Source organism: Rattus norvegicus, chromosome 17 (genome assembly GCF_021556685.1).
Source record: "Rattus norvegicus strain SHRSP/BbbUtx chromosome 17, alternate assembly SHRSP_T2T, whole genome shotgun sequence".
Classification (NCBI taxonomy): domain Eukaryota; kingdom Metazoa; phylum Chordata; class Mammalia; order Rodentia; family Muridae; genus Rattus; species Rattus norvegicus.
This window is the reverse complement of record NC_141550.1, coordinates 59,311,643-59,339,594: the sequence shown is the minus strand read 5'-3', so window position 1 is coordinate 59,339,594 and position 27,952 is coordinate 59,311,643. Positions and strand designations below refer to the sequence as shown.

Below are 27,952 nucleotides of genomic sequence, written 5' to 3'. Positions count from 1 at the left end.
GTAACACAGCAACACATTCAAACTAGAGAGCAGTTACCTTCAAATCTCCCTTGCTGGTCAGAAAACTACCGCAAACGGTGGTTTAAAACAACACACATTCTTTACCTCAAGAAGCCGTCGTGAGAAATCTGGACGTGGATTAGCTAGGTCTTCAGCTCAGACGCCTCCAGGCCAACATGAAGGTGTTCACTGGGACTGTGAATTCACCCCAGGTTCAACGTTCTTCTCCAAACTCACTGGCTGCTGGTGAAACTGAGTTCCAGGCAGTGGTGGGACAAGGCTCCATGCTTTCGGTGGCTGTCAGAAACGGTCACTGCTATCCTTTGGAGGCCACCTCTGTGGTGAGTAACTCGGCTTTGGTCTGTCTAACCTACACAGGGGAGAAGACATATAGCCTGGGTATGGTCTTGGCATCATGGCTGATGACTTCGATTTTTTACATTCTGTTGGTTGCTCAGAGAATTAGGCTCAGACTATTGGGCATCCCCGGAGTAGGAAGAAAGGGTGCTGGAGCTTCCCACAGTTATCATGAAGCCGGGATGCCTTTTCATCTACAGAGAGAAAGAGAGAGAAGGAGAGAGGGAGAGAGGGAGAGAGGGAAAGAGGGAGAGAACTAGGTAAAGGCAGGGTAGTCTTAGCCCAGCATACCTCCTTTGTCTTGTACATTCTAGTTCTCTTTAGAGAGTCTATATTGGCTGGGGAGATTGTCCAATGGTTAAGTACACTAGCTACATGAGTTTGAGGACCAGAATTCTGATCTCCAAAGCCAATGTAAATATTGTTTGGGCATGGCAACCCACCTGTGCTTCCAGAAAGTAGGAAACAGGCCATCCCCAGAACTCCATGGGCGAGCTTTTGGCTTCAGTGAGTAAGGTAGAAGAGCCACTGAGGATGGTTTTGAACAACTTCCAGCCTGCAAGTGCATAGTCACATGCACACATGTGCACTCACACAGACAAGTTTCACAGACATGTGAACACATCTGTGCATACACACACACACACACACACACACACACACACACACACACACACACACACAAACATGAAAAAAGGAAAGGCAATAATAAAAAAAAGTGAGCACTAAAGAGCTTGAGATGGACATGTTCTGGTGCTTCTCTGGACGTTTCTGGGCACCCTGATTTATAACTGAGAAGTGCAGACCTCATACTAGTCAGCAGAGAACTTGCTTTTCTTTAAGACTCCATTCAAAGGGACCCCTTATACCCTGATGTAGCTTAAATCTGAAATGTTCCTCACAAGTTCACACTTTGAGAGCTTAATCTCCAGCTCACAGTCCTCCTTTGAAAGTTATGGAACTGTTAGAAATGACTGGGGCAGCACTCTAAAAGTTATCCCCACCCACTGTTTCAGCCTGCTCTCTCTGCTTCCTAGCCCATCATGAGTATCCTCCATAACTTGCTCCCACCACCATGAACTGAAACACTGCCCCATGGTCATGAACTAAGACCCCCCTGAAACCATGTGCCAACCTAGATCTCTTACTCTAGAGCTGTGTTTATCAGGCGTTTCTGTCACAGTGGTAATAACTATGAGAATCTCTACCATGAGGCTTTCTCTCTAACTGGCAGGAGAAACTCCTGTTTTAGGGACAGCCTTCAAGCTGAAGTTTCTCCTTTGCATAGCCTTGGTGAAGGCACAGAAAAGTATTCATATATTTATAGATTAGAAAGAGAGGAAGAGATGCAGCTGCAAAGAAAGATCTAGACATTATCCATCCATCATCCTAAAATCTAAGAGCCACTCGGATTTGGGGTTAGGCATCTCTAATGGCTCACAGCTATGCAGAATGTTCTCCAGGAGAACAACTGAGAGTGAATAGGACAAGCCTGGTGCCCTCTGAGGGGAGCCTCTGAAGAGACAAGGGGTGGGATGTCAGGAAAACACTGAGGGAGGGGTCCACCCACAGGACACTCCAGCTCTCTCAGGCTTCTCCACTCTTCCTGGAACTAAGTCTTTCCTGTCCTCATTCCATTGGCACTGCTTGCAGAGAAGCCTTTTGGTGTGAGATATTTGTCATGTGCGAGGCTCAGCAGGAACTCAATAAAGAGGCTAGACACCAAGTCTGTGCAAGATTCCATGACAGCACCAAATATAAAAAAGACAGAACAGTCAGACCAGGAGGCAACCGGTGATTCATAACCAGATGGTGCACATAAAACCCTTCAAGGAGCTCAGAAGAGGTAGAAGTCCCCTCATGCTGACAGGCTAAGGAGGGCAACTTCATTAAAACTGTCCAGTATGGTTAAGTCCCTAACTAGCTTTTTCTTTTGCCACTGGCTATCCCTTTCCCATAGATCTTGTAGATGTTTGGAAACTAAGATTAGTTTCCAAACACTTTTGTAGACAAGTTGTCAGTTGGTGCTTAAACTTGGTTACCAAAGACAGCAGGAAGCTCAAATAAGCTGCTGTTTTTTAAGTAATTAGCTTTGTTTGACATGGGATCTTAGTTACCGCAGGAAGTGCAAGAAGCTGGAGGTGTCCGCACAGTCTCCTTTTCTCAGTGGTATCTGGTGTAGAGTTCAGAGCTTTTAGCCACTGCAAGCCGGTCCTGCGTCAGTGCTTCTAAGTCTGTCCCTACCCAAGGATACTACAAAAGTCCTCTGAAATGATCTAATGAATCCCCAACTTGTCATACTAGAGAGCAGACATGGAACAAGTAATTACAGCACTATGTTTTGACTATCAGTGGGCAGTCATCACCACATAAAAGCCATGATGAATCTCAATGACTCGAAATATCCATTGGTTTCATTCCTCTCTGCTCTGTGGGTGGACTTCCCTGGTTTCAGTTCTTTCTGTATTGAGTTGCAAACATAGCGTGAAGGTACAAGTCAGCTTCAAGTTCCATGGTCTTCCCTTGTAAAGGAGCTGGCCCTGTATTTCTTGAGATTGTGGTGGCTGGCTTTTGGTAAATTTGTGTTCGCTATGAAATATAATGGGGCAAGGTAAGTACCTGGCAAGCCCATGCCAAGGTATGCCCCTGAGTAAATTATGCCATGCAACAGGTCTAGTATGAAAGGGGTCTACTGTGGGAAGGGAGAGGAGTAAGGGGAAAGAATAGAGGTAAATGAGTGGACATGTAGACAGACAAACAGACAGACAGACAGACAGGAGTAGAGTCATGAGGGAAGAGAAAGAAGGTTGCACAGAAGGACAGAAATGAAGGGGAGAAAACATGGGAACAGAGAGAGATTGCTGGGATGGGAAGCACTTCTCTCATATTCAGTTCACATCTGGCACACTTGGTGATGGCAAGTGGTGACAGAAGCCATTGCTAGGTCCCTGGGAAGAGCCTAGTGAAATTGCCTGTGAGCTAACAGTGTCCTGGTTAGTTTTGGATGTCATCTTGACCCAGCCTAAATTTACCTGAGAAGGAAGACTCAACTAAGGGGTCACCCAGATCAGATGGGCCTATAAGCATGTCTGTAGGGAATTATCTTGAGAAAGGCTGGGCCCACTCTGAGAAGATGATCTTTGGGTGTGTAAGAAAGCTAGCTGTGCGCAAGTCTTTAAGTAAGCCAGCCACTAGAAGTAGTGTTCCTCCATATTTTCAAGTTCCTGCTTCCTTTCTAGCCTGACCACCTCTACTGATGGACTGTAACTTGTGAGGTGAAATAAATCCTTCTTCCCTACTTTGGTACAGCAACACAGAGAGAACTAGAATAAACTGGTAGGTTTGACCTAATTATGTTTCTATATGTGGGTAATAAAACATATGGAAACATGTAGCTTACTACAACCTACTACTATATGTACACAATTATGTACTTAATAGTACATCCTTGACTCATAATCACAGAAGTCAAGCTTCAGTCAATCATGGGCTGAGTTAATCAGAGAAGGCAAGCTTCAGCCAATCATAGGCTATCAACTGATCAGATCCTATCCATACAACATAAATACAGACTGTAGCTGCCCAGCTTTTTGCCTTGCTTCTTTTCTCTTGGCTATAAAAACAAGCAGTAGGAGTAGAAAAGCCATTTGTCTTAGTTAGGGTCTTATTGCTGTAAACAGACACCATGACCAATGTAAGTTTTATAAAGGACAACATTCAATTGGGGCTGGCTTACAGGTTCAGAGGTTCAGTCCATTATCATCAATGTGGGAGCATGGCAGCATCCAGGCAGGCATGGTGCAGGAGGAGCTGAGTTCTATATCTTCACCCTAACAAAGCCAGGAACAGACTGAACATCTCCAGGCAGCTAGGAGGAGGGTCTCCAAGCCTACCTTCACAGTGACACACTTCCTCCATCAAGGCCACACTTTCTAATAGTGCCACTCCCTGGGCCAAGCATATGCAAGTCAGTACACCATTCTAATCCAGTTTTGAGTTCTGAATACTGTTGGGTCCTAGAAATTTCCTTACTTAAATACATTTTCTAAATTTGACTCACCTCGGGGTCTTGTTTCTTTTTGTGTGTGTTTGGAATGATCTCAATGGGCATTTTCTAAGAGCACAAGTGTGGATGTAGACTTCATTCACTTGGGGGCTTCCTCTACCCTACACAAGTCTATTATGCAAGCCTGTGTCAATCATTCTCTGTGCCATTCTGACAAATGTCCCAATGGCCAAGTCAAGTCATACCACCAAATATGGCAGAGGACTATGCAAGGTCATGAAAGTTGGGACATGTGGCTTACTTGGGGACCTGCACAGAAACAATTCATCAGTATAAGAACACACTAGGATTGCATGTCCTCCTCATAGTACCTCACCCTTAACGTGGCTTGACAGAGGACAGCATTAAGACTCAGGTGTGGGTTGGGGAGATGATCCAGTCAATAAAGTGCATACTGCATGGACATGTGACTTGAATTCAAGTCCAACACCTATATTAAAACCAGAAGCAGTGGTCCATTTTGTAGCGGCAGTGCTGGTGAACTGGGGACTCCCAGGGCTGGCTGGCTAGTCTAGCTGAACTGGCAAACTTCAGGTACATTGAGAGACCCTGCCTCAAAAAGTAAGGTGGCATGTAATTGAGGAAGAGACCTAATGTTGACCTCTGACCTCCACAAGCATGTAGTGCACACACATATCAGATGTAAAGGATGGCTGGCAGAAGAGATGTGCTCATAGTTTTGTCTACTGAGCAATCACATGACTCCTTTCGAATATTCGTTGTAAGATTTGTGGCAAGTCTACATGAACGCAGCCAGGTCTAGTTCAGTCAGTACTGCCGGTTCTTACCTCAGACTGAACACTCAAGACCTAGAGCGCCAGGGCCGGAAATCAGTGTCCATGTCTAAGGAATTGGGCAGAGAGGAAGTCCCACCTGCCTCTGCTCTCAATGACTGGGTGATGCCAATCATGAAGAAGGGTGACTTGCTCACTGAGTCCTCCAATGCAAAGACACCCAGAAACAATGTTTAATGAACTATCTGGGCATCTTATGATCAAGTCAAGTTGATTCATTGATGGGGAAAATTAAGTCAGAACAAAAGCAAAAGGAGAACACACAGAGACCACCTGCAGGAAAAGTTACTCATACTTATTTGCTGAAACAGCTGCCTGCAATTACCCCTTTTACAGAAATAAAAATACCCTACTGGCTGCAGTCGTTATCTGCTTCTGTAAACAAGCTTAACCATAAGAAGGGAGTTCCTCATTTTTGATCTTAGTCACATAGACCCTCGAAGGCTTAAAGCAATTTAAGCCCACCCATGATGTAACAGTTTAAAATAATTCTGTAAAAACCGATAAACACTATTTTTTTTTTTTGGTTGCTTAGTGTTAAGGAGGTGACTCCTCTTGGACCGTCCATGTAATAAATCCTTCTGATCCCTGACTTTGTCTTTGGTACCTTCATTGTTTTAGTTTTATATATTATGAAATTGGCAATTATAGTGAACTTTGATTTCTTTCCATTTGATCTGATCCCCAGAGTAGCAGCCCTGAAGTGTGAGCTCACATGAATGTTTTTAACAACATTCTAGCCAGTGTGTGATGGTGCTTCTACTGAGCTTGCCCACAGTGGCCTTGCTATCCAATCACCCCTACATCACAAGAAAGAGACAAGGGAGCACAGTTCTTCCCCCTCAGTGGTCTCACCAGTCTACCCTTTCTGTAAGGATATTCATGCCTGCTGACTTGAGACAGTGGGACTCAGACCTGAAGCTGGTTGGCGTCCATCTCCATCCTCAATGGCTTAGTTGTCTGTTCAAGACAAACCAGGTCCTCAGGGAGGAATAAAAGTTGAAAAGCTGAAGTGACCTTGCGTTCTTGTTCACACTCTGTCCATCTCCCAGAAACTCTTCCACACTGACCCTTCCGTCATTCCATGGTTACTCAGTGTTTTAATGGGAAGAGCCAAGGTGCTGCTTGGCCCTGGCCAACACTGGTATCACTAGATCTCCCATCACATCCAACCCACCCTCTAGCCTGACCTTGTGTGAGCGTGCTCCTGAGCAGTTCTGTCTGATGTGTTTGCTCTGTGTGCCCACCCCTTACCTGTACAGGTGTTCACTGTGAGCCATGCCCAGTGTGTGTGTGAGCTCAGGAGCACTCGTGCACCTGCTCAAGGGCATCCTCTAGAGATGTGGCTTTTGCCTTGTGTTTGTACAATGGGAGGTTGACATGGCAGCAGTTGATAGAGACTGAGGTAAGATCAAGTTAGAAATGAGATGGGGACAAAAACCATTCCACTTGGTAAGGTCTTGCAGAATCTCTGTCATTCCACTTACTGATTTTTGTCCCAAGTTAATCAACTATGACAGAACACCAACTTAAGAAAGGAATTTTTTTTTGCTTTACTATTTCTAAGGGATATTTTGTTTGTTTGTTTTGTTTTGTCTTATTTTTCAAGACAGAGTTGCTTTGTATAGTATTAGTACTGGCTATCCTAAAACTATCTCTGTAGACCAGTCTGGCCTCGAACGCAAAGAGATCCATCTGCCTCTACCTCCCGAGTGCTGGGATCAAAGGCTTGTGCCACCACCACTCGTCCAGTTTCAGGGATTTTAGACCATAAAAATGCATTGGTTGGTTCCATTGCTGGTGGGCTACTGGCAAGTGCTTGGTGCCAAAAAAGATACTTATGTGGGCCAGGAACAACAGTCAGAGAGGGGGATCCCAGATAGACTGATCCCAGCATCCTGTTTCAAGAGGACCCCCCCTCCAACGACCTAACTTCCTCCCATTGGTCCCCACTTCCTAAAAGGCCCTAACAGTACTCCAGAACAGCCTTAAATACACAGATCTTTGGAGAGCATTTAAGAACCAGACTGTAACATGCTCTCTCTCACTAATTCTCACCAGCTACCTACAGCCAGCCAAATGTTCTTTCATAGTATTCCATAGTAAGCATCTCCAGCCCACAGCTTACACAGTTCATGCTGGGACTGGAACTCTCCCCAGGCAAATGTTCATGGCTGGACGTGTACTTTTCCCATAGAAGTCTTAAAAAAAAATGTGCTGACATCTGACACAGGCAGACATTTGGCTGGGTCCAGCTCAAATATCTCTCCACATTGCTACGCTACAGCACAGTACCCAAGTGCCTTTATTGTTTGTTGGTTAATTGTAGAAACTTTATTATGAAAAATTGCAAATAAATAATAACACCATTCATGAAAATTCACTGGAGCCAATGTCCATATAACTGAATACAGTCAGAAGAGGCATGCAGAGCAAGAGCTTCAGAGCTCTGTACCATATTTTTATACTTTCGGTAACAAATATATTTTATGCACTGACCCACCACCGAAACCAAATGTCCATGACAGAATTATAAACAGGAAAATAATGATTCTTATATCACAACTCGCATCCATTCTTTTTTTTCCCTCCATCTTTATTAACTTGAGTATTTCTTATTTACATTTCGATTGTTATTCCCCTTCCCAGTTTCCGGGCCAACATCCCCCTAACCCCTCCCCCCTCCCCTTCTATATGGGTGTTCCCCTCCCCATCCTCCCCCCAACTATCACATTCAGTGGGGATTCAGTCTTGGCAGGACCAAGGGCTTCCCCTTCCACTGGTGCTCTTATTAGGCTATTCATTGCTACCTATGTGGTTGGAGCCCAGAATCAGACCATGTGTAGTCTTTGGGTAGTGGCTTAGTCCCTGGAAGCTCTGGTTGGTTGGCATTGCTGTTCATATGGGGTCTCAAGCCCCTTCAAGCTCTTTCAGTCCTTTCTAAGATTCCTTCAACGGGGGTCCCGTTCTCAGTTCAGTGGATTGCTGCTGGCATTCGCCTATGTATTTGCTGTATTCTGGCTGTGTCTCTCAGGAGAGATCTACATCTGGTTCCTGTCAGCCTGCACTTCTTTGCTTCATCCATCTTATCTAATTGGGGGGCTATATATGTATGGGTCACACGTGCGGCAGGCTCTGAATGGGTGTACCTTCTGCCTCTGTCCTAAACTTTGCCTCCCTATTCCCTGCCAAGGGTATTCTTGTTCCCCTTTTAAAGAAGGAGTGAAACGTTCGCATTTTGGTAATCCTTCTTGAGTTTCCTGTGTTCTGTGCATCTAGGGTAATTCGAGCATTTGGGCTAATAACCACTTATCAATGAGTGCATACCATGTGTGTTTTTCTGTGATTGGGTTACCTCACTCAGGATGATATTTTCCAGTTCCATTCATTTGTCTATGAATTTCATAAAGTCGTTGTTTTTGATAGCTGAGTAATATTCCATTGTGTAGATGTACCACATTTTCTGTATCCATTCCTCTGTTGAAGGGCATCTGGGTTCTTTCCAGCTTCTGGCTATTATAAATAAGGCTGCTATGAACATAGTGGAGCACGTGTCTTTGTTATATGTTGGGGCATCTTTTGTGTATATGCCCAAGAGAGGTATAGCTGGGTCCTCAGGTAGTTCAATGTCCAATTTTCTGAGGAACCTCCAGACTGATTTCCAGAATGGTTGTACCAGTCTGCAATCCCACCAACAATGGAGGAGTGTTCCTCTTTCTGCCCATCCTCGCCAGCATTTGCTGTCACCTGAGTTTTTGATCTTAGCCATTCTCACTGGTGTTTAGTCATAAGGGAAATGCATCCATTCTTCCTGTCCTCTTCTATTAGCCTTTCTTGACCTCCTGTCTTCAAGTTACTCTGTATTCACACGTACAATTGTTTAGCACATAAACATATGAAAGAGACATGCATTTAATTCCTTTCTGCGAGTATGTGACCCCACCCGTTACACATTCTAAATCTGTCCATTATTCTGAAAAGCTTCAAACTTCATTTTTCTTTAGAGTTGGATAGTATTCCATCACACACACACAAACACACACACACACATACACACACACACACACACACACATACACACACAATGAACAACTAAGTTCCTTGCTGTAGTGAATAAAGCAGCAATAAACATGGAGATGTTAATATTCCTTTTGTGGGGTATGGCATTCTTAGGTATATACCCAGGCATGAAACAACTTGGTCATAGGGTAGTTAGTCTACTTTCAATTTCTCTCTCTCTCTCTCTCTCTCTCTCTCTCTCTCTCTCTCTCTCTGTGTGTGTGTGTGTGTGTGTGTCTGTATCTGTCTCTCTGTCTCTCTCTGTGTATCTGTCTCTGTCTCTCTCTGTCTCTCTCTCTGTCTCTCTGTCTCTCTCTCTGTCTCTGTGTATGTGTGTCTGTATCTGTCTCTCTGTCTCTCTCTGTGTATCTGTCTCTGTCTCTCTCTGTATCTCTCTCTCTCTGTTTCTCTCTCTCTCTCTGTCTCTCTCTCTCTCTTTCCATGATTTCTCTGTGTAGCCCAGACTGACTCCAAACTCAAAAACCAACCTGCCTCTGCCCCCTGAGTGCTAGGATTAAAAGTGTGGACCACCGTTCCCAGGTCTATTTTCAATTTTTTATGAAGTCTCCAAATTGACTTTCTCAATGGATCCCCCACCAACCAAGAATAAGTGTATTCTTTTCTCTCCAGCATTTGTCATCAACATTACTGATGACAGCCATTCTGACTGGGGTGACATTATGGTAACTCAAACTGGTCTTATTTTGCATTTCCCAAAGGCTAATGTGTTAGTTATGTTTATCTTATTATGAAAAAATGACATGACCAAAGCAACTTATAAAAGTGTTTAACTGAGAGCATACAATTTCAGGGGTTTAGGGTCCATGAGCATCATGGCAGGGAACATGGCAGTCAGGCATGGTTCTGGAGCAATAGCTGAGAGCTCACATCTTGAGACAAAACCACGAGGCAGAGAGGGACAGTGAGAATGATTTGAGTCTTCTGAAACTTCAAAGCCCACCTCCAGTGACACTCGTCCCCCGAATCCTTCCCAAGCATTTGGTTTTTGTGTAGTCCCATCTGTTGATACTTGTAGTTTGTTTCTGTGTTATCAGTGTAAAAATAGAACAGCAAGTGTCTTACTGTATTTGAAATTTTAAAGGGAAGATGTGTTGGGTGGGTGTGCATGCCAGCCAAGCCCTCGTCTATCTTAGTCCTAAGGAGATGCCAAACTAGGACATCTGAGAAAGAGTAGGAGGCAAGGTCATCCCATACATACCGCATACTCAGAACGAGGAAGTCCTCTCTGCACAAAGCCTCACAGGCTGCACTTTCCTAAGAATTTGTCTTCTCTAAGCTTCGGGGATTTATTCACAGAGGCATTGAACTGAAAATAAACAGACCTAAGAATCAGTCTTAGCAGTCTAGAGATTTACCTAGAACTAATGTGGCTTTCACAGGCAAAATGTCACCTCTCCAAGCTCTCTCAAAGCCTCAATGCCAGCTGCTTGGAGGGGATGGGGGGTGGGGTGGGGTGGGGTGGGGAGAATGTGCTCACCAGAGTACATACAGAGTGTCAGTGCATGGCCCAAGACAGAACAGAAGAAGCAGGAGTGTGCACTCTGGGGGAGGGAAACCATCAGGGAAGTCTAGCCCTCCCTTGTTGGTGAAACTAGGGGCATGGAGAGCAACAGCTGGGGTAACTGGAATTGCCTAAAAAATTCCAAGCAGGCCAAATGCTTCAAGGGGCCCTACAGAGTGAAATGGAAAGGAATAGAAAATTCGAAAGAAAGAAAGAAAGAAAGAAAGAAAGAAAGGGAGGGAGAGAAGGAAGAAAAACAGAAAGGGGGAAGGAAGGAAGGGAGGAAGAAGAGGAGGAAGGAAGGAAGGAAGGAAGGAGAGGGACAGAAGGAGGGAGAGAAGAAAGGAGAAAAAAGAAAGGGGGAAGAAAGAAAGAGAGACAGAAGGAGGGAGATAAGGAAGAAAAAAGAAAGGGAGAGGAAGAAAGGAAAGAAGAAAGAAAGAAAGAAAGAAAGAAAGAAAGAAAGAAAGAAAGAAAGAGAAGGAGGGAGAGAAGGAAGAAAAACAGAAAGGGGGAAGGAAGGGAGGAAGGAAGGAGAGAAGAAGGGAGAAAAAAGAAATGGGAAAGAAAGAAAGAAAGGAAAGAAAGAAGGAAGGAAGGAAGGGAGGGAGAAAAAAGAAATGGGGAAGAAAGAAAGAAAGAAAGAAAGAAAGAAAGAAAGAAAGAAAGGAAAGAAGGAAGGAAGGGGAGGAAGGAAGGAAGGAAGGGAGGAAGGGAGGGAGAGAGGAAGGAAGGAGAAAGGAAGAAGAAGGGAAGAAGGAAGAGACAGAAGAGAAGGAGGGAGGGGAAGAGGGAAGGAAGAAAGAGGACGTGGAGTAACCTGTGAATTCCAATCATCAGCTCCAAGGTCTAAACTGAGAAAACTGCTTTTTATCTTGGGAATGCTGGGTGCATACACACAGCAAGTGAGAGGTGCCTACTTTTGGCTCACTGGGCTCTGAGCTCTTTTTAGGAATTGAATGGATTCCCTCCTCAGCTGCTCAGCACCCCTGCAGCTGCAGGGGAAACTGTTTTATGTCCTAGCTGCTCTGAGCAGCTCCGTTCTGCTGCCAACCCTCTGTCACAGCATGGAGCGGGACGGGGCCCCATCCCTTCACCTCTGCAGCTGCAGTATGCCTTCTTGCTCCATTACTAGGCGAGACTCCTGCTGCTTTCTCCTTTCAGCTTTCTAAGGAAAAAGGGACAATTGTTGAGCATACACTTGATTCTGGTTAAGATGGAGCTCTCATTGCCCCTCACCCTCGCTGTCTCCTCACTCTTCCTTCCTAGGAAAGCAAGTTGCCTTCAGCTTCCAGTTACGTGTGGGCCCCAGAGACATCACTACCTTGGCTGAGTGTCAAGAATGTTCAGCTGAGTATCAAGGTCAGAACTCCGGCCTGTGCTATCTAGCCCTGCAGTCCTAACCGCCTACACCACTGCCTACGGCCCACAGCTTTAATGGCCCTGGAGCTTTGGCAGGGTGGGGCAGCAGCTTTGTGTGAGTCCCAGTGGGGTCAGCTGTCCGGTTCTAACACTACACTGTGTGCACTTCCACACCCCTCACAAGTTTGAGAACTCCAATCTGAACCTAGAGTTCTCTTTTCAGAAACAGTTTGAAGCCAGTACATCCAAGAACGATAAGAGTTTGGTGAAATGGTAGGGGATCTTGCTTACAGAAAGGGTAGAGAGCCAAACACAGCTGTGGGGAGGTGGGGAGGAACAAAGGAAGGAACATAGAGAAGGAAGAGGAAAAGAGGGGACTGGAGAAAATTGGGAGAAGAAAATCAGCAAAAGGACAAGGCGTTGGGGAAGAAGGAGGAAGAAAAGGAGGAGGAAGGAATCAGAAACAAAATTGGAGAAGTTTGGGGCACTGCCGAAACTGCTGGTTCACTTTATCCTGGTGTGCCGGCTTGCCCCAGCTGGCAGGCAGGGTGGCAGTGAGCTATTTTGTAGGACCTGAGCAGCACCTGGAGGTTGTTGGCTCAGGTGGCCTAGTCCTGGGAGCTGAGGCCAGCCACATGTGAGTCTCAGCTGGTAACAGAAAAGATCTGTAGGAAGCAGCCACTGATACTGGAGTTTCTTGGGCAGGAAAATTAGATGTCAAATCTAATGAATCTTTCTTACACAAGCAGCTGAGCCAGAAGCCAGAGCACTCTTGGTTGAGGGGCCTGGACGCCAGGTGTGAGGGAGATGCTGGTTGTAGCTAACAAGGCCATCTCTTTAGGCAAGACCTCGGATGCCTGGTTGAAGAGGAAGCTGCACGTTGAGCATTTTGTAGTGATTAGCTCACGAAGTGGCATACTAGTGGGTAAAATTGCATTTCCATGTGTGAACAGAATATCCATCCTCCATGTGTCCTCTCCATCCATCTCTAACCCTTCCCAGATGACAGTTAGCACGCTTCTGCTTTGTTTCATATTCCCTATTCTGGCCTGCACGTATGACAGAGAATATGACCCAGGGATGCAACCACGGTTGCCATGGATGGAGCCAAGCCGAGCAGTTTGCAATGACATGCTCCAGCTGACTTACTGCCACGTGGAGAGGTGGTTTTCAGCTCATACTGAAAATGGCTTCTCTTAGGCTCCTACAGAGTTTCAATGTTTCCATGTTCTGGGTGAAAGAGGGAAAGCCTTGCTCAGCTCAAGTTCCTATGCCGGTTGGTATCATAGAGTCACTAAGGAAAACAAGAGACCCTTATATAAAGCACAGCTACTTCTTTTCTAAGGCATGGCTAGGGTCAGCAATGAAACCATCACTCAAGTGCAAACTTGGCCAACCCACCAAGCAAACCACAGGAAAGGTTGTGTGCTTCTAGCTGGGCGTTACTTGGCAAATATCACAGAACTATGACACTTAGTCCCAGGACACAGGGTTATCCATGCTTAGGCAAGTGAGGATGGCTGATCATCCTGAGTGCCCCAATGCTATCCTTCTACTCTCTACTCAATCCACCCCACCCAGTAGCTTGTTAGGATTAAGACTTTCCACTCTAGCACCTGGAGTGTCCCTGGGGCACTGTGTTCTGGGTGGTTGTTCGGCCCAGGGCTAATGAGTTCTTGGGCTCTGCTACTCCAAGAAAGTCCAGGAACCATCACATCAGCATCCTCTGGGAGCTTGTTAAATATGATGAGTTGCAGACCCTGCCCTCAATCTATAGTTTTAACAAGACCCCAGGAGGTTGGGACCAAAGTTGGATATGCATGGCTCATGGTTCCCCAGAAGGTAAGGGAGTTTCTCCCAACAAAATCATAAAATGAGTGTTCATTCCTGCTAGCTCATGGACCTGACCCAGGTTAGGATACAGACCCTTTAAGACTCTGGTCACTCTTTAGGTCGGGATCCCACAGCCTGGAGAAATCTATTCCCAAGTGTGGACCCCAATCATGTGTCATTCAGGCAAGCGACTAAACATTCTGGCAGGGTTGACTATGCTCTGGTAAATAAGCCAGCACCAAAACAGGCAAGCAAACCTAACTAAACACAGCAAGTCACATGCACGCACTCACGCGCACACACACATACATAATGCACACTCACGTGCATAAACACATGCTCGTGCACATACACATGTATAACACATACTGTGCAGGAAGAGACTCTTGGGAAGAAGGGGTTCAGAGCAGATAATAGAGCAATGAGGAATGGGAGAGATGATTAAAATACATTACACTGTGTATGAAATAATCAAAGACGAATATAAACATACTTTTTAACTGAGGAAAGGAAAGAGCTCTGATTGTTTTCCCCCCTCTTTGGATGCTGTTTGATCTGGAACTATAGGATTCAACCGACCCATCAAAACACTATTTATCAAATTTCCACCATATGTGAACCTGGCTAAAACTTTGCCCAGTCTGCTCAGTGGAGAAAACCCAAGCCTAGGCTCACATAATCCTTCCACTGGAATACACTGGAGAAGTTCACAGTCAGCTTTTGAACATTCTGGAAAATTACATGTCTCAGAAAACCTTCCATTCACATTGAGTCTCTTGGTCTTTCTTGTTGGGCAATGTGAGAAAGACAAGGGAGGAGACTGTCTGGACAAGGTTCATTCATGTGAGCAAAGCATTGTTAAAAACAAAACAGAAACCACACACAGAGAAAGACATCCCCTCATGTCCAGGAATTTGCCACAGTTAGCTTTTCCAGTGGCCACTTGACTCAGATTGTTAGAAGCATCCTGTTGGTAATGCCACAGCAGGAGGGGCTCCTTCCAGGGCAGCTGGTGGGGTTCTTTATGACCCTGGCTGCTTCACTGAGAGCTCACTCAGGCGAACTCAAAGACTGCAAATCCTCGGACACATGGAAATGTAAAAGTGTAGCGTCCACGGTCAGAACAAACAAGCCTGAATGGGTGGACAGGAAAAATGAAGGGGACTAGAGATAAAAAGAAGACTCTCAGCCTGAGACTTGTTTCCCTTACCTGCCGCCTGACAGCCAAGAAACTTCAACAGCACCATGTTAAAGCTGCCTCCAAACAGCATGTGACTTCCTAAAGAAATGAGATGCAAACCCAGGATCTATCTTCATGCTAGCAGAGGAACCATGCCTCCTCAGGATGCAGATGCTAAAGCTCTAGTTAGCTGACATGCCTCTCTCACCCCTGAATCTAAGCGACACACTCACTACACAGAAGCCGCCTTACCTTTTCACTTCCGACAAGCCAGCTCAGAGACTTTTAACGTAGATACCAAGCTTTGATTCCGTTTTAAGTCTGACAAGTGGCCCACACAGCCTTTGAAAAGTGTTACTGAGAGCCCCAGCATCTCACATACAGCATTGTAAACAGACTGAAGCAGCACTCCTCTGAGAAGCCCACCCCTGGCTCTGGATTTTTTATTTTCTTGAATGACTCTGTGTGAATACTTAACAAATTCACTGACTTTGCTTCTAGTGAGTTCTTCCTGAAACTTGCTGTGACAGAGTCAGGGGTTCTTCTTAACCTGAATGGAGACCCCTAAGAGGGACAGCAGCTCAGGCTGCCTCTGACTCTATCGACTGGCAACCCCTGCTGCACTGGCACAAAGTTACCTGGAGAGGTGACAACAAAGCACGCCTGTGTCTGTTCTTTCCAGCATACAAACGTGTCAGCTCATCACAATGACCAGTGTCCAAGTCCAGTCTCTCCACCCAGTTGCCACTAAACTGTGAGAATGGCATGGCTGGTTATTTATACTGGAGGTTGACTGTTCATTGAGGAAGCTTTCATCAGGGTGCACTGAGATACAGTTTACTGGTAGAGTGGTAAAATTTGCTCTTTTAAAAATAGAATCTTTATAAACTATAGGAAAGAAAAAAGTAATGAGTAATTTGAGAAATTTTGCTCAGCTAGTATTTGGGTATTGTTTAACCGCACCCAACTTTGTTTAACCTTTTGTCGGTTTCCTGCATGGAATTTTGGCAGTAATGATTGGAGCTCTAGCAGCCATCCCATGGTCTTGAGGGTAAGTTCAGGATGCTGTGCAAAAACAGAACATTATGTCCTTGATGCTTTCATAGAACTATCCATGTCTGGAACAGAAGAAAAGAAACCTGGGCGTTTAACTTACCATAACCAAATTTTTATGTGAACCTGCTTCCAAAGGATAAATTAACTGTTCATGATGTTGAACAGTGTCCCTGAAACCCAGCAGCAAAGGATCAGTACAATAAATGACAGGAACCCATAGTTGGCCACCAGGAGACTCTCTCTACTCATTACACATCCTTGATAAATGAATTTTGTAGAATGTTCTATGAGGCACCAAGAAAAACACGGGAATACATAGCTAACCATGTGGACACAGTCTCTACTCTTAAGAGACTTCACTGTTCATTAGAATTGGAAGCCTATATAGGCTGAGATCACCCCATGTGGGTGTCCAGATCTATCCTTCCTCTAAGGTCCAGGCTGGGCCAGTGGTTCTCAATCTTCCTAATTCTGCTGACCCTTTAATACAGTTCCCTACATCGTGCTGACCCCCCAACCATAAAATTACTTCTTTGCTACTTCATAACTATAATTTTGCTATTGTTATGAATCATAATGTAAATATCTGATATGTGACCCCTGTGAATGGGTCATCAACCCCCGAAGAGGTGGCAACCCACAGAGTGGGAACTGCTACTCTAAGGTGATTGAGTGTCAGGCTAGCCCTCTCTCCCTCCCTATGGGAGTGGCTAATGCCTCACTTCATTCTTTGGAAACTCATTAAAGCTCAGTCTTGAAACTTGTCTCTGATGCTATCCCTCAGTGCCCTGGAAGCGGTGAGGAGGGCGTATCGGGAGTGACCATCATGAGTCAATCCCACTGCCTTTCTTGGGACAGTTCTGTTGTTCATCAGCATTCAAAAGTACAAACAGGGTCAGTAGGCCAAGTGGTGCAACCTAATGATCTAAGGTCTATCCTTAGGCCCACATGGTACAAGAAGAGAACCAGTGCCCACAAGCTATCCTCTGACCTCCACAGATACACTCATGCACAAATTAATAGGTGCATACACATATAAAGCAAAATGTAAATAAAGTGTATATATACATATATAAATACTTAAGTAAAATTATAAAGGAGATGCTAAAGAGAAACAAGTAAGAATACCAGCAATGATTATGGACTGTAAAGTTCAGATGATCCCTCGTTATCTCCATTTATTTACCTCTTCTAACATTTTAGGAATGCATATCCCCTTGGACTTTTCTCTCACAGCTCCATGCCTTTACCTCTATCACAGGCTTAGAGTAATGGTGCCCCCACGGAACCAGCTCTCCAAACAAGAAGCAGACCATAGCAGCTTCCAGAGACCCTGTGCTTCCTCTGAGCTGGGGGATGCTTGGCCTGATCTCTAAGAACCATATGTTAATTTCGCTAGTGTCTCACTTTGTGCACTAGCATTCTTTAATTTCATGTCAGGTCTGTCTTTATCTAGCATTTATATGAGATTCATTCCTGCTGTTGAGCATAGATCCAGATACTTCTTTATCTTCACAGGCAATACTCCCCTAGAAGATTGAACTAGCTTGCCAAGTTACTCTGTGGGTTGCCAGAAAATCTCCTTTGGACTATTACATACAGGTCTGAACGTATTGTGTGTTTCCTCTCGGGCATATGCCTCAGAGTGATATCGTCAAGCAGTTGGACGAGCATATGTTTATCCTCTCAGTAGGACTGCCAGCTCTCTGAACTGGCAGTTGTATTGCTTTAGAAATAAGAAAAGAGGGCTGGAAAAATGGATCAGTGGGTAAAGGCACCATTTTCCTGAGACTCAAGTCCAAAGCTTTTAGTGCAATACTGAATGACCTTTGACTCTAACCTGTCCATCCTGCCTGCTTCCCAGGATGTAGCTCAGCACACAGGGCACCATGGCTAAATGTCAGTCTTGTTTCTTCCACACCCCTCCCCCACAGCCCACTCTTCTCAAACGCTTTCCCATCTACAGTCAACATTTAAAAATATGAAGTCTATATCGAACACCATTATTGATGATGATTCTGCTGGATTTTTCTGCCTCACATTGCATTAGTCATGTCTCACACTTCTGTTCCCTTAAATCACTGTCTGTATCCCTCTCACAGGATCAGGCATAGTTTGCATCTGAAGTGTCCCCCAGAGGGTGGCCCTCAAGGCTCAGCCCCTCCTTGGTGCCATTGAAAGCTCATGAAAATGCTTAGAGGGTCTCAGGTCACTGGGGCTCCACTGGGTCACTGGAGGGACAATGGGACTCCAACCCCACCCTTCTCCTCTCCCTGAGATGAGTTTTATCGTCACTCACTTCCTACAAACAACAGGGCCAGTCATAGACCAAAACATCTGCGACAGGGAGTCAGCAGGAACCTCTCTCTTCACAAGCTGAGTGGCTCAGACCTGGAGAGGTAGTGATGCCACAGCAGCATAGCACAGCTGTCATGGACAGTCCACTCAGTCTCAATGTTCCCTGACAGAGTTTTTGCTCCTAGAAGTCTTGAAAGACATTCTGACCTAATGCTCAGTAAATTAGGTTGTGCATGACTGACTACCTGGGGCAGAGCAGGAAGATCTGCTCCAAGTGGGGCTGAATGTAGGTGGGATCAGGCACTCATGGCGGATCTTACTGCTTTTAAATTTTTCCCTTGTTATAAGTGTGAAGGGTGGGTGTGCAAGGGCATGGTACATGTGGAAATCAGAGGACAACTCACAGAAGTTGGTTCCACGATGTGGATTCCAGGGATTGAAGCCTTGGGGTACAGTATGTTAGAATGAGCCAAGCTTTGCCACCATAAAAACCACTGCAAAATCCCAATGTTTTCTTTTTTTTTTATTTTTAAAAAGATTTATTTATTTTATTTTTTTTATTAACTTGAGTATTTCTTATATACATTTCGAGTGTTATTCCCTTTCCCGGTTTCCAGGCAAACATCCCCCTCCCCCCTCCCCTTCCTTATGGGTGTTCCCCTCCCAACCCTCCCCCCATTGCCGCCCTCCCCCCATAGACTAGTTCACTGGGGGTTCAGTCTTAGCAGGACCCAGGGCTTCCCCTTCCACTGGTGCTCTTACTAGGATATTCATTGCTACCTATGGGGTCAGAGTCCAGGGTCAGTCCATGTATAGTATTTAGGTAGTGGCTTAGTCCCTGGAAGCTCTGGTTGCTTGGCATTGTTGTACTTTTGGGGTCTCGAGCCCCTTCAAGCTCTTCCAGTTCTTTCTCTGATTCCTTCAATAGAGGACCTATTCTCAGTTCAGTGGTTTGCTGCTGGCATTCGCCTCTGTATTTGCTGTATTCTGGCTGTGTCTCTCAGGAGCGATCTACATCCGGCTCCTGTCGGTCTGCACTTCTTTGCTTCATCCATCTTGTCTAATTGGGTGGCTGTATATGTATGGGCCACATGTGGGGCAGGCTCTGAATGGGTGTTCCTTAAGTCTCTGTTTTAATCTTTGCCTCTCCCTTCCCTGCCAAGGGTATTCTTTTTCCTCATTTAAAGAAGGAGTGAAGCATTCACATTTTGATCATCCGTCTTGAGTTTCGTTTGTTCTAGGGATCTAGGGTAATTCAAGCATTTGGGCTAATAGCCACTTATCAATGAGTGCATACCATGTATGTCTTTCTGTGATTGGGTTAGCTCACTCAGGATGATATTTTCCAGTTCCAACCATTTGCCTACGAATTTCATAAACTCGTTGTTTTTGATAGCTGAGTAATATTCCATTGTGTAGATGTACCACATTTTCTGTATCCATTCCTCTGTTGAAGGGCATCTGGGTTCTTTCCAGCTTCTGGCTATTATAAATAAGGCTGCAATGAACATAGTGGAGCACGTGTCTCTTTTATATGTTGAGGCATCTTTTGGGTATATGCCCAAGAGAGGTATAGCTGGATCCTCAGGCAGTTCAATGTCCAATTTTCTGAGGAACCTCCAGACTGATTTCCAGAATGGTTTTACCAGTCTGCAATCCCACCAACAATGGAGGAGTGTTCCTCTTTCTCCACATCCTCTCCAGCATCTGCTGTCACCTGAGTTTTTGATCTTAGCCAATCGCACTGGTGTGAGGTGAAATCTCAGGGTTGTTTTGATTTGCATTTCCCTTATGACTAAAGATGTTGAACATTTCTTTAGGTGTTTCTCAGCCATTCGGCATTCCTCAGCTGTGAATTCTTTGTTTAGCTCTGAGCCCCATTTTTTAATAGGGTTATTTGTTTCCCTGCGGTCTAACTTCTTGAGTTCTTTGTATATTTTGGATATAAGGCCTCTATCTGTTGTAGGATTGGTAAAGATCTTTTCCCAATCTGTTGGTTGCCGTTTTGTCCTAACCACAGTGTCCTTTGCCTTACAGAAGCTTTGCAGTTTTATGAGATCCCATTTGTCGATTCTTGATCTTAGAGCGTAAGCCATTGGTGTTTTGTTCAGGAAATTTTTTCCAGTGCCCATGTGTTCCAGATGCTTCCCTAGTTTTTCTTCTATTAGTTTGAGTGTGTCTGGTTTGATGTGGAGGTCCTTGATCCACTTGGACTTAAGCTTTGTACAGGGTGATAAGCATGGATCGATCTGCATTCTTCTACATGTTGACCTCCAGTTGAACCAGCACCATTTGCTGAAAATGCTATCTTTTTTCCATTGGATGGTTTTGGCTCCTTTGTCAAAAATCAAGTGACCATCGGTGTGTGGGTTCATTTCTGGGTCTTCAATTCTATTCCATTGGTCTATCTGTCTGTCTCTGTACCAATACCATGCAGTTTTTATCACTATTGCTCTGTAATACTGCTTGAGTTCAGGGATAGTGATTCCCCCTGAAGTCCTTTTATTGTTGAGGATAGCTTTAGCTATCCTGGGTTTTTTGTTATTCCAGATGAATTTGCAAATTGTTCTGTCTAACTCTTTGAAGAATTGGATTGGTATTTTGATGGGGATTGCATTGAATCTGTAGATTGCTTTTGGTAAAATGGCCATTTTTACTATATTAATCCTGCCAATCCATGAGCATGGGAGATCTTTCCATCTTCTGAGGTCTTCTTCAATTTCTTTCCTCAGTGTCTTGAAGTTCTTATTGTACAGATCTTTTACTTGCTTGGTTAAAGTCACACCGAGGTACTTTATATTATTTGGGTCTATTATGAAGGGTGTCGTTTCCCTAATTTCTTTCTCGGCTTGTTTCTCTTTTGTATAGAGGAAGGCAACTGATTTATTTGAGTTAATTTTATACCCAGCCACTTTGCTGAAGTTGTTTATCAGCTTTAGTAGTTCTCTGGTGGAACTTTTGGGATCACTTAAATATACTATCATGTCATCTGCAAATAGTGATATTTTGACCTCTTCTTTTCCGATCTGTATCCCTTTGATCTCCTTTTGTTGTCTGATTGCTCTGGCTAGAACTTCAAGAACTATATTGAATAAGTAGGGAGAGAGTGGGCAGCCTTGTCTAGTCCCTGATTTTAGTGGGATTGCTTCAAGTTTCTCTCCATTTAGTTTAATGTTAGCAACTGGTTTGCTGTATATGGCTTTTACTATGTTTAGGTATGGGCCTTGAATTCCTATTCTTTCCAGGACTTTTATCATGAAGGGGTGTTGAATTTTGTCAAATGCTTTCTCAGCATCTAATGAAATGATCATGTGGTTCTGTTCTTTCAGTTTGTTTATATAATGGATCACGTTGATGGTTTTCCGTATATTAAACCATCCCTGCATGCCTGGGATGAAGCCTACTTGATCATGGTGGATGATTGTTTTGATGTGCTCTTGAATTCGGTTTGCCAGAATTTTATTGAGTATTTTTGCGTCGATATTCATAAGGGAAATTGGTCTGAAGTTCTCTTTCTTTGTTGTGTCTTTGTGTGGTTTAGGTATAAGAGTAATTGTGGCTTCGTAGAAGGAATTCGGTAGGGCTCCATCTGTTTCAATTTTGTGGAATAGTTTGGATAATATTGGTATGAGGTCTTCTATGAAGGTTTGATAGAATTCTGCACTAAACCCGTCTGGACCTGGGCTCTTTTTGGTTGGGAGACCTTTAATGACTGCTTCTATTTCCTTAGGAGTTATGGGGTTGTTTAAATGGTTTATCTGTTCCTGATTTAACTTCGATACCTGGTATCTGTCTAGGAAATTGTCCATTTCCTGAAGATTTTCAAATTTTGTTGAATATAGGTTTTTATAGTAAGATCTGATGATTTTTTGAATTTCCTCTGAATCTGTAGTTATGTCTCCCTTTTCATTTCTGATTTTGTTAATTTGGACACACTCTCTGTGTCCTCTCGTTAGTCTGGCTAAGGGTTTATTTATCTTGTTGCTTTTCTCAAAGAACCAACTTTTGGTTCTGTTGATTCTTTCTATGGTCCTTTTTGTTTCTACTTGGTTGATTTCAGCTCTGAGTTTGATTATTTCCTGCCTTCTACTCCTCCTGGGTGTATTTGCTTCTTTTTGTTCTAGAGCTTTTAGGTGTGCTGTCAAGCTGCTGACATATGCTCTTTCCTGTTTCTTTCTGCAGGCACTCAGCGCTATGAGTTTTCCTCTTAGCACAGCTTTCATTGTGTCCCATAAGTTTGGGTATGTTGTATCTTCATTTTCATTAAATTCTAAAAAGTTTTTAATTTCTTTCTTTATTTCTTCCTTGACCAGGTTATCATTGAGTAGAGCATTGTTCAATTTCCACGTATATGTGGGCATTCTTCCCTTATTGTTATTGAAGACCAGTTTTAGGCCGTGGTGGTCCGATAGCACGCATGGGATTATTTCTATCTTTCTGTACCTGTTGAGGCCCGTTTTTTGACCAATTATATGGTCAATTTTGGAGAAAGTACCATGAGGAGCTGAGAAGAAGGTATATCCTTTTGCTTTAGGATAGAATGTTCTATAAATATCCGTTAAGTCCATTTGGCTCATGACTTCTCTTAGTCTGTCGACATCACTGTTTAATTTCTGTTTCCATGATCTGTCCATTGATGAGAGTGGGGTGTTGAAATCTCCCACTATTATTGTGTGAGGTGCAATGTGTGTTTTGAGCTTTAGTAAGGTTTCTTTTACGTATGTAGGTGCCCTTGTATTTGGGGCATAGATATTTAGGATTGAGAGTTCATCTTGGTGGATTTTTCCTTTGATGAATATGAAGTGTCCTTCCTTATCTTTTTTGGTGACTTTTAGTTGGAAATTGATTTTATTTGATATTAGAATGGCTACTCCAGCTTGCTTCTTCTGACCATTTGCTTGGAAAGTTGTTTTCCAGCCTTTCACTCTGAGGTAGTGTCTGTCTTTGTCTCTGAGGTGTGTTTCCTGTAGGCAGCAGAATGCAGGGTCCTCGTTGCATATCCAGTTTGTTAATCTATGTCTTTTTATTGGGGAGTTGAGGCCATTGATATTGAGAGATATTAAGGAATAGTGATTATTGTTTCCCTTTATATTCATATTTGGATGTGAGGTTATGTTTGTGTGCTTTCATTCTCTTTGTTTTGTTGCCAAGACGATTAGTTTCTTGCTTCTTCTAGGGTATAGCTTGCCTCCTTATGTTGGGCTTTACCATTTATTATCCTTTGTAGTGCTGGATTTGTAGAAAGATATTGTGTAAATTTGGTTTTGTCATGGAATATCTTGGTTTCTCCATCTATGTTAATTGAGAGTTTTGCTGGATACAGTAACCTGGGCTGGCATTTGTGTTCTCTTAGGGTCTGTATGACATCAGTCCAGGATCTTCTGGCCTTCATAGTTTCTGGCGAGAAGTCTGGTGTGATTCTGATAGGTCTCCCTTTATATGTTACTTGACCTTTTTCCCTTACTGCTTTTAATATTCTTTCTTTATTTTGTGCGTTTGGTGTTTTGACAATTATGTGACGGGAGGTGTTTCTTTTCTGGTCCAATCTATTTGGAGTTCTGTAGGCTTCTTGTATGTCTATGGGTATCTCTTTTTTTAGGTTAGGGAAGTTTTCTTCTATGATTTTGTTGAAGATATTTACTGGTCCTTTGAGCTGGGAGTCTTCACTCTCTTCTATACCTATTATCCTTAGGTTTGATCTTCTCATTGAGTCCTGGATTTCCTGTATGTTTTGGACCAGTAGCTTTTTCTGCTTTACATTATCTTTGACAGTTGAGTCAATGATTTCTATGGAATCTTCTGCTCCTGAGATTCTCTCTTCCATCTCTTGTATTCTGTTGGTGAAGCTTGTATCTACAGCTCCTTGTCTCTTCTTTTGGTTTTCTATATCCAGGGTTGTTTCCATGTGTTCTTTCTTGATTGCTTCTATTTCCATTTTTAATTCCTTCAACTGTTTGATTGTGTTTTCCTGGAATTCTTTCAGGGATTTTTGCGATTCCTCTCTGTAGGCTTCTACTTGTTTATTAATGTTTTCCTGTGTTTCCCTAAGTGTGTTCATGTCTTTCTTGAAGTCCTCCAGCATCATGATCAAATATGATTTTGAAACTAGATCTTGCTTTTCTGGTGTGTTTGGATATTCCATGTTTGTTTTGGTGGGAGAATTGGGCTCCGATGATGGCATGTAGTCTTGGTTTCTGTTGCTTGGGTTCCTGCGCTTGCCTCTCGCCATCAGATTATCTCTAGTGTTACTTTGTTCTGCTATTTCTGACAGTGGCTAGACTGTCCTATAAGCCTGTGGGTCAGGAGTGCTGTAGACCTGTTTTCCTCTCTTTCAGTCAGTTATGGGGACAGAGTGTTCTGCTTTCGGGCGTGTAGTTTTTCCTCTCTACAGGTCTTCAGCTGTTCCTGTGGGCCTGTGTCTTGAGTTCACCAGGCAGCTTTCTTGCAGCAGAAAATTTGGTCTTACCTGTGGTCCCGAGGCTCAAGTTCGCTCGTGGGGTGCTGCCCACGGGCTCTCTGCAGCGGCAGCAACCAGGAAGACCTGTGCCGCCCCTTCCGGGAGCTTCAGTGCACCAGGGTTCCAGATGGTCTTTGGCTTTTTCCTCTGGCGTCCGAGATGTGTGTGCAGGGAGCAGTCTCTTCTGGTTTCCCAGGCTTGTCTGCCTCTCTGAAGGTTTAGCTCTCCCTCCCACGGGATTTGGGTGCAGAGAACTGTTTATCCGGTCTGTTTCTTTCAGGTTCAGACGGTGTCTCAGGCAGGTGTCCTGCCGCTCCTGGGCCCTCCCCCACGGGAGCCCAGAGGCCTTATACAGTTTCCTCTTGGGCCAGGGATGTGGGCAGGGTGAGCAGTGTTGGTGGTCTCTTCCGCTCTGCAGCCTCAGGAGTGCCCACCTGACCAGGCGGTTGGGTCTCTCTCTCACCGGGTCTGGGAGCAGAGAGCTGCTGCGGGCCGGGATCCGCGGGTCAATCCCAATGTTTTCTAACCGTGTGCTTAACTCATGTCTCGGTTACGGATGGACATCACAGCAGCCTCATGAGAAGGGAGTGGAGTTGTCATCAGCTGCTAAGCAGTTCCTCTGGAAGAAAGGAAAGAAACAAAGAAAGAAAGAAACGAAGAGAAACAAAGAGCTGTGGAAGACCTTTCCCTACCCATGAAGGTTCAACTGACATACACATGACCATTCCAGGGTTTCAGCAGCCAGGATGTACCCTTCTCAGGTCCTCAAAGCCTACAAATGCTTTGAGAGAGTTCTCATACTTCTGAGGGGTAAACAAGGGCCAGAACTGGGTCTAGGATAATCCCTATGACACTACGTGGGTGATGGAAAAAAATTAAAGACAAATCTTCATCGCTCATCTGGACTGAAGGAATTGGAGTGAATGACAATTACTTGACCCTGTGGAAATGGGTATGAAGGGAAGGGAGCAGGGCTGCTGGGGAGATGGCTCAGCAGGTTAAAATGTTTGCTGTCCAACCGTGAGGTTCAGATCCCCAACACACCTATACACGCACACACAAGCACACATACATACACAGGCATGCATAAGCACACACACATACACACACACACACACACACACACACACACACACACACAGGTTGGGGAGGCACAGAAGTTACAGAAAAGAGTCTGCAGCATGTGTAGTTGCCAAGACAAAGTGAGACTAGAAAACAACCACTCCAAATCTCCAGCCTGAGGAAGGAGGGAACTGGGTGCTGGATGTGAAACACGCCTGGACGACCATTTCTGTGGGAGAAAAGCAAGTTAAAGAAAAGACGTTTTATACATGCTTTGTGTAAAAGCATAATCCAGCAAAGCCAATTCAGTGAGTCCGCACCTGGCCCGATGCAGGGCTGCTCTCTCTGTGTTCACCCTCAGTTTCCAGCTCTGCAAGACACACCCCTGCAACAAGCCATGGCTTTGGGATGTTTTAGATAGGAGCATGGCTCACTTAAACAATTCTGCACGGAAAATTCCCAAGCTTTGGTATAGACTGCCAGGCGGTGCTTAAACAAGTGTTCTGCTCATCTGCATAATCCCGACTCTTCCAAGCCACTTTGAATAAAGTACTTGATGAATGAAGGAATTCAGTCTTTTCACCGGACTCCAGCCACTTTGTGCTTCAGCTTTCAAACAGAGCCACAAGCACAGGCCTGGCTCAGGCAGGCAGCCAGAAGCTCTGACCTTTGGTTGGTCTCTTGGACCTTCAGTCGCCTATGATTTCATGAAGGTTTCTTTAATAATCTCCAAATCTCTACCTATGCATGTCAGAACCAAAAAAAAAAAAAAGCAAAGAGATTAAAAATAAAATTCCTTGATGGTAGGGTCCGCAGTATAGTAAAATAGAAGGACCTGCCTTTGAGGGAGGCTACAAGCTCAAATGCTCCCATGAGTACCCGCCAAGAAGGGCTTGCTCCTTCCTGGGCTGGCTATACACTGAGTGCTTCCTCATGCCTCATCCAGGGCCCCAGAGGCCTCTGTACTTAATTTACACAAGAGGAAATTGGACTCTGACATCCATTCCTCAATGATAAGGTAGAAGTCACCCATGCCCTGTAACAAATACACACACACACACACACACACACACACACACACACACAGACACACACACACACACCAGTCTTTCTGCCCTCCCACCTTTCTCCCTGTTCCTCCTCTTCCTTTCCCTCCCCTTTTCATTTATTTTGAGATGTAGAGTTTTACTCTCTAACAGATATGAGGGTGCAACTGTTTAATCCTAGCACCCAGGAAGGAGTGGCAGGCATATCTCTACAAGACTGGCCTGGTCTACATAGTGATACCTAGTTTCAATCATTGTCATGGTCATTGTCACTGTTGTTATCATCATCATCCGAGATGATTGCCAGAAGCTCAATGTTACTTTTCATATGTTCTATTTCAAAGTTACTTTTTGTATTTTTCATACTCACTCTAGGTATTGAAAGTTTTGTTGAAGACAAAATCTACTGTGAGCCTTGGCAGGGCTGCTACTAGGAATTGATGACAGTTGATCGAGGAAGAGGCACTCTCTCCTGGACAAGTGACTGCTGGTAGGTTGTCCTTACCCCAGTGCTTGACCCCACACCCATGTGGGGTCAGCACAATTGGATTGGGAACGGTATAGATAATAAAAAGAGGACATGAAGTTTGCAGGTGTTATATTTCATCTTGAGACATGTTAGAGTCATCTGAAGGAGGGAAGCTTAATTGAAAAACTGCCTCTAAAAGACTAGGCTATATGCAGGCAAGCCTGCTGGACCATTTTCTTACTTAGTAACTGATGGGGGAGGTCCCAGCTCATAGTGGGTGGGGTCATCCCTCAGCCAGTGGTCCTGTGTGGGCGTGTGAGAGGTCAGACTTGTGAAGGAAAAAGAGAGATGGAAGACAGAGGTGCCGCACACTCCTGGGACTCCCCGGAGA

At 44.4% G+C, this 27,952-nt stretch overlaps 1 long non-coding RNA gene across 1 annotated transcript; it reads left to right on the top strand.

Moving 5' to 3' along the window:
• LOC120097795 (uncharacterized) lies at window positions 1-27,582 on the top strand. The gene is made up of 3 exons (XR_015642030.1): window positions 1-341; window positions 12,068-12,160; window positions 27,468-27,582. It is a non-coding gene; the product is annotated as an uncharacterized LOC120097795 (long non-coding RNA).
• Window positions 27,583-27,952: the final 370 nt, after the last annotated feature.